This window comes from Dunckerocampus dactyliophorus, unplaced genomic scaffold (genome assembly GCF_027744805.1).
Source record: "Dunckerocampus dactyliophorus isolate RoL2022-P2 unplaced genomic scaffold, RoL_Ddac_1.1 HiC_scaffold_89, whole genome shotgun sequence".
NCBI classification, from domain to species: Eukaryota; Metazoa; Chordata; class Actinopteri; order Syngnathiformes; family Syngnathidae; genus Dunckerocampus; species Dunckerocampus dactyliophorus.
In genome coordinates this window covers 20,001-27,500 of record NW_026559925.1, presented here as the reverse complement: position 1 = coordinate 27,500, position 7,500 = coordinate 20,001, and positions in this window count along the sequence as shown.

Below are 7,500 nucleotides of genomic sequence, written 5' to 3'. Positions count from 1 at the left end.
ACTTTGTCATTTTTTCAGCACTTTTTTCGCGCATTGGGTACTCCGCCCATTGACTCCCATTCATTTGACACTTTGTCGTTTTTCCAGACCTTTTTTCACGCATTGGGTACTCCGCCCATTCACTCCCATTCATTTGACACTTTGTCGTTTTTTCAGCACTTTTTTCGCGCATTGGGTACTCCGCCCCATTCACTCCCATTCATTTCACACTTAGAAAAATCATCCGAGCGGCTCTCCACGCATTTTATAGCCGCTTTGGGGCTCCAGCCGCCTCGGCCTTCATTTCTGACTAGGCTCGTGTGGACTTTGTCGTTTTTTCAGCACTTTTTTCGCGCATTGGGTACTCCGCCCCATTCACTCCCATTCATTTCACACTTTGAAAAATCATCCGAGCGGCTCTCCACGCGTTTTATAGCCGCTTTGGGGCTCCAGCCGCCTCGGACTGCATTTCTGACTAGGCTCGTGTGGACTTTGTCGTTTTTTCAGCACTTTTTTTACACATTGGGTACTCTGCCCCATTCACTCCCATTCATTTGACACTTTGAAAAATCATCCGAGCGGCTCTCCACGCGTTTTATAGCCGCTTTGGGGCTCCAGCCGCCTCGGACTGCATTTCTGACTAGGCTCGTGTGGACTTTGTCGTTTTTTCAGCACTTTTTTTACACATTGGGTACTCTGCCCCATTCACTCCCATTCATTTGACACTTTGAAAAATCATCCGAGCGGCTCTCCACGCGTTTTATAGCCGCTTTCAGACTCCTGCCGCCTCGCCTGCACTTCCGCCTCGGTCCGTTAGGATTTAGGCCTTTTTTCAGCACTTTTTCTCCGTTCCTCCGGGGCGACAGCGGCTCTCCACGCATTTTATAGCCGTTTTCAGACTCCTGCCGCCTCGCCTGCACTTCCGCCTCGGTCCGTTAGGATTTAGGCCTTTTTTCAGCACTTTTTCTCCGTTCCTCCGGGGCGACAGCGGCTCTCCACGCATTTTATAGCCGTTTTCAGACTCCTGCCGCCTCGCCTGCACTTCCGCCTCGGTCCGTTAGGATTTAGGCCTTTTTTCAGCACTTTTTCTCCGTTCCTCCGGGGCGACAGCGGCTCTCCACGCATTTTATAGCCGTTTTCAGACTCCTGCCGCCTCGCCTGCACTTCCGCCTCGGTCCGTTAGGATTTAGGCCTTTTTTCAGCACTTTTTCTCCGTTTCTCCGGGGCGACAGCGGCTCTCCACGCATTTTATAGCCGTTTTCAGACTCCTGCCGCCTCGCCTGCACTTCCGCCTAGGTCCGTTAGGATTTAGGCCTTTTTTCAGCACTTTTTCTCCGTTTCTCCGGGGCGACAGCGGCTCTCCACGCTTTTTATAGCGGTTTTCAGACTCCTGCCGCCTCGCCTGCACTTCCGCCTAGGTCCGTTAGGATTTAGGCCTTTTTTCAGCACTTTTTCTCCGTTCCTCCGGGGCGACAGCGGCTCTCCACGCTTTTTATAGCCGCTTTGGGGCTTTAGCCGCCTCGGCCTGCATTTCTGACTAGGCTCGTGTGGACTTTTTCAGCACTTTTTTTGTGCATTGGGTACTCTCGCCCATTGACTCCCATTCATTTGACACTTTGTCATATTTTCAGCACTTTTTTGGCGCATTGGGTACTCTCGCCCATTGACTCCCATTCATTTGACACTTTGTCATATTTTCAGCACTTTTTTGGCGCATTGGGTACTCTCGCCCATTGACTTCAATGCATTTACTGCAACTCCTGCCTGTGTCCGCCAGAGGGCGTCTGGCTTAACAGCGGCTCTCCACGCTATTTCTATCCGCTTTGAGGCTCCAGGCAGCTCGGCCTGGGTTTCTGAATTTCTCCCTTGACACTTTGTTACTTTTTCACCTTTTTTCTCATTTCATCCAGGGACACAGCGGCTCTCCACAGACTTTCCCGCGGCCCCTGGGCTCCAGGACCCTAGGCATGGGTTTCTGCCTAGCTCCCTTGACACTTTGCCATTTTTTCACCTTTTTTCTCATTTCATCCAGGGACACAGCGGCTCTCCACAGACTTTCCCGCGGCCCCTGGGCTCCAGGACCCTAGGCATGGGTTTCTGCCTAGCTCCCTTGACACTTTGCCATTTTTTCACCCTTTTTCTCATTTCATCCAGGGGCACAGCGGCTCTCCACAGACTTTCCCGCGGCCCCTGGGCTCCAGGACCCTAGGCATGGGTTTCTGCCTAGCTCCCTTGACACTTTGCCATTTTTTCACCTTTTTTCTCATTTCATCCAGGGACACAGCGGCTCTCCACAGACTTTCCCGCGGCCCCTGGGCTCCAGGACCCTAGGCATGGGTTTCTGCCTAGCTCCCTTGACACTTTGCCATTTTTTCACCCTTTTTCTCATTTCATCCAGGGCAACAGCGGCTTTCCACAGACTTTGCAGCCGCCCCTGGGCTCCAGGACCCTAGGCATGGGTTTCTGCCTAGCTCCCTTGACACTTTGCCATTTTTTCACCCTTTTTCTCAATTCATCCAGGGACACAGCGGCTCTCCACACACTTTAGAACCGCCCCTGGGCTCCAGGCAGCTCGGCCTGAGTTTCTGAATTTCTCCCTTGACACTTTGCCATTTTTTCACCCTTTTTCTCAATTCATCCAGGGACACAGCGGCTCTCCACACACTTTAGAACCGCCCCTGGGCTCCAGGCAGCTCGGCCTGAGTTTCTGAATTTCTCCCTTGACACTTTGCCATTTTTTCACCCTTTTTCTCATTTCATCCAGGGACACAGCGGCACTCCACAGACTTTACAGCCGCCCCTGGGCTCCAGGCAGCTCGGCATGGGTTTCTGCCTAGCTCCCTTGACACTTTGCCATTTTTCCACCCTTTTTCTCATTTCATCCAGGGACACAGCGGCTCTCCACAGACTTTGCAGCCGCCCCTGGGCTCCAGGACCCTAGGCATGGGTTTCTGCCTAGCTCCCTTGACACTTTGCCATTTTTTCACCCTTTTTCTCAATTCATCCAGGGACACAGCGGCTCTCCACAGACTTTACAGCCGCCCCTGGGCTCCAGGACCCTAGGCATGGGTTTCTGAATTTTTCCCTTGACACTTTGCCATTTTTTCACCCTTTTTCTCATTTCATCCAGGGACACAGCGGCTCTCCACAGACTTTACAGCCGCCCCTGGGCTCCAGGCAGCTCGGCCTGAGTTTCTGAATTTCTCCCTTGACACTTTGCCATTTTTTCACCCTTTTTCTCATTTCATCCAGGGACACAGCGGCACTCCACAGACTTTCCCGCGGCCCCTGGGCTCCAGGACCCTAGGCATGGGTTTCTGAATTTCTCCCTTGACACTTTGCCATTTTTTCACCCTTTTTCTCATTTCATCCAGGGACACAGCGGCTCTCCACAGACTTTCCCGCGGCCCCTGGGCTCCAGGACCCTAGGCATGGGTTTCTGAATTTCTCCCTTGACACTTTGCCATTTTTTCACCCTTTTTCTCATTTCATCCAGGGACACAGCGGCACTCCACAGACTTTACAGCCGCCCCTGGGCTCCAGGACCCTAGGCATGGGTTTCTGCCTAGCTCCCTTGACACTTTGCCATTTTTTCACCTTTTTTCTCATTTCATCCAGGGACACAGCGGCTCTCCACAGACTTTCCCGCGGCCCCTGGGCTCCAGGACCCTAGGCATGGGTTTCTGCCTAGCTCCCTTGACACTTTGCCATTTTTTCACCTTTTTTCTCATTTCATCCAGGGACACAGCGGCTCTCCACAGACTTTCCCGCGGCCCCTTGGCTCCAGGACCCTAGGCATGGGTTTCTGAATTTCTCCCTTGACACTTTGCCATTTTTTCACCTTTTTTCTCATTTCATCCAGGGCAACAGCGGCTCTCCACAGACTTTCCCGCGGCCCCTGGGCTCCAGGACCCTAGGCATGGGTTTCTGCCTAGCTCCCTTGACACTTTGCCATTTTTTCACCCTTTTTCTCATTTCATCCAGGGACACAGCGGCTCTCACAGACTTTAGAACCGCCCCTGGGCTCCAGGACGCAAGGCATGGCTTACTCTCGCCCATTGACTTCAATGCATTTACTGCAACTCCTGCCTGTGTCCGCCAGAGGGCGTCTGGCTTAACAGCGGCTCTCCACGCTATTTCTATCCGCTTTGAGGCTCCAGGCAGCTCGGCCTGAGTTTCTGAATTTCTCCCTTGACACTTTGCCATTTTTTCACCCTTTTTCTCATTTCATCCAGGGACACAGCGGCACTCCACAGACTTTACAGCCGCCCCTGGGCTCCAGGACCCTAGGCATGGGTTTCTGCCTAGCTCCCTTGACACTTTGCCATTTTTTCACCTTTTTTCTCATTTCATCCAGGGACACAGCGGCTCTCCACAGACTTTCCCGCGGCCCCTGGGCTCCAGGACCCTAGGCATGGGTTTCTGCCTAGCTCCCTTGACACTTTGCCATTTTTTCACCTTTTTTCTCATTTCATCCAGGGACACAGCGGCTCTCCACAGACTTTCCCGCGGCCCCTTGGCTCCAGGACCCTAGGCATGGGTTTCTGAATTTCTCCCTTGACACTTTGCCATTTTTTCACCTTTTTTCTCATTTCATCCAGGGCAACAGCGGCTCTCCACAGACTTTCCCGCGGCCCCTGGGCTCCAGGACCCTAGGCATGGGTTTCTGCCTAGCTCCCTTGACACTTTGCCATTTTTTCACCCTTTTTCTCATTTCATCCAGGGACACAGCGGCTCTCACAGACTTTAGAACCGCCCCTGGGCTCCAGGACGCAAGGCATGGCTTACTCTCGCCCATTGACTTCAATGCATTTACTGCAACTCCTGCCTGTGTCCGCCAGAGGGCGTCTGGCTTAACAGCGGCTCTCCACGCTATTTCTATCCGCTTTGAGGCTCCAGGCAGCTCGGCCTGAGTTTCTGAATTTCTCCCTTGACACTTTGCCATTTTTTCACCTTTTTTCTCATTTCATCCAGGGACACAGCGGCTCTCCACAGACTTTGCAGCCGCCCCTGGGCTCCAGGACCCTAGGCATGGGTTTCTGAATTTTTCCCTTGACACTTTGCCATTTTTTCACCCTTTTTCTCATTTCATCCAGGGACACAGCGGCTCTCCACAGACTTTACAGCCGCCCCTGGGCTCCAGGCAGCTCGGCCTGAGTTTCTGAATTTCTCCCTTGACACTTTGCCATTTTTTCACCCTTTTTCTCATTTCATCCAGGGACACAGCGGCACTCCACAGACTTTACAGCCGCCCCTGGGCTCCAGGCAGCTCGGCATGGGTTTCTGCCTAGCTCCCTTGACACTTTGCCATTTTTCCACCCTTTTTCTCATTTCATCCAGGGACACAGCGGCTCTCACAGACTTTAGAACCGCCCCTGGGCTCCAGGACGCAAGGCATGGCTTACTCTCGCCCATTGACTTCAATGCATTTACTGCAACTCCTGCCTGTGTCCGCCAGAGGGCGTCTGGCTTAACAGCGGCTCTCCACGCTATTTCTATCCGCTTTGAGGCTCCAGGCAGCTCGGCCTGGGTTTCTGAATTTCTCCCTTGACACTTTGTTACTTTTTCACCTTTTTTCTCATTTCATCCAGGGACACAGCGGCTCTCCACAGACTTTCCCGCGGCCCCTGGGCTCCAGGACCCTAGGCATGGGTTTCTGCCTAGCTCCCTTGACACTTTGCCATTTTTTCACCTTTTTTCTCATTTCATCCAGGGACACAGCGGCTCTCCACAGACTTTCCCGCGGCCCCTGGGCTCCAGGACCCTAGGCATGGGTTTCTGCCTAGCTCCCTTGACACTTTGCCATTTTTTCACCCTTTTTCTCATTTCATCCAGGGGCACAGCGGCTCTCCACAGACTTTCCCGCGGCCCCTGGGCTCCAGGACCCTAGGCATGGGTTTCTGCCTAGCTCCCTTGACACTTTGCCATTTTTTCACCTTTTTTCTCATTTCATCCAGGGACACAGCGGCTCTCCACAGACTTTCCCGCGGCCCCTGGGCTCCAGGACCCTAGGCATGGGTTTCTGCCTAGCTCCCTTGACACTTTGCCATTTTTTCACCCTTTTTCTCATTTCATCCAGGGCAACAGCGGCTTTCCACAGACTTTGCAGCCGCCCCTGGGCTCCAGGACCCTAGGCATGGGTTTCTGCCTAGCTCCCTTGACACTTTGCCATTTTTTCACCTTTTTTCTCATTTCATCCAGGGACACAGCGGCTCTCCACAGACTTTCCCGCGGCCCCTGGGCTCCAGGACCCTAGGCATGGGTTTCTGCCTAGCTCCCTTGACACTTTGCCATTTTTTCACCCTTTTTCTCATTTCATCCAGGGCAACAGCGGCTTTCCACAGACTTTGCAGCCGCCCCTGGGCTCCAGGACCCTAGGCATGGGTTTCTGCCTAGCTCCCTTGACACTTTGCCATTTTTTCACCCTTTTTCTCAATTCATCCAGGGACACAGCGGCTCTCCACACACTTTAGAACCGCCCCTGGGCTCCAGGCAGCTCGGCCTGAGTTTCTGAATTTCTCCCTTGACACTTTGCCATTTTTTCACCCTTTTTCTCAATTCATCCAGGGACACAGCGGCTCTCCACACACTTTAGAACCGCCCCTGGGCTCCAGGCAGCTCGGCCTGAGTTTCTGAATTTCTCCCTTGACACTTTGCCATTTTTTCACCCTTTTTCTCATTTCATCCAGGGACACAGCGGCACTCCACAGACTTTACAGCCGCCCCTGGGCTCCAGGCAGCTCGGCATGGGTTTCTGCCTAGCTCCCTTGACACTTTGCCATTTTTCCACCCTTTTTCTCATTTCATCCAGGGACACAGCGGCACTCCACAGACTTTGCAGCCGCCCCTGGGCTCCAGGCAGCTCGGCCTGAGTTTCTGAATTTCTCCCTTGACACTTTGCCATTTTTTCACCTTTTTTCTCATTTCATCCAGGGACACAGCGGCTCTCCACAGACTTTGCAGCCGCCCCTGGGCTCCAGCCAGCTCGGCCTGAGTTTCTGAATTTCTCCCTTGACACTTTGCCATTTTTTCACCTTTTTTCTCATTTCATCCAGGGACACAGCGGCTCTCCACAGACTTTGCAGCCGCCCCTGGGCTCCAGCCAGCTCGGCCTGAGTTTCTGAATTTCTCCCTTGACACTTTGCCATTTTTTCACCTTTTTTCTCATTTCATCCAGGGACACAGCGGCTCTCACAGGCTTTAGAACCGCCCCTGGGCTCCAGGACCCTAGGCATGGGTTTCTGAATTTCTCCCTTGACACTTTGCCATTTTTTCACCCTTTTTCTCATTTCATCCAGGGACACAGCGGCTCTCCACAGACTTTCCCGCGGCCCCTGGGCTCCAGGACCCTAGGCATGGGTTTCTGAATTTCTCCCTTGACACTTTGCCATTTTTTCACCCTTTTTCTCATTTCATCCAGGGACACAGCGGCACTCCACAGACTTTACAGCCGCCCCTGGGCTCCAGGCAGCTCGGCCTGAGTTTCTGAATTTCTCCCTTGACACTTTGCCATTTTTTCAC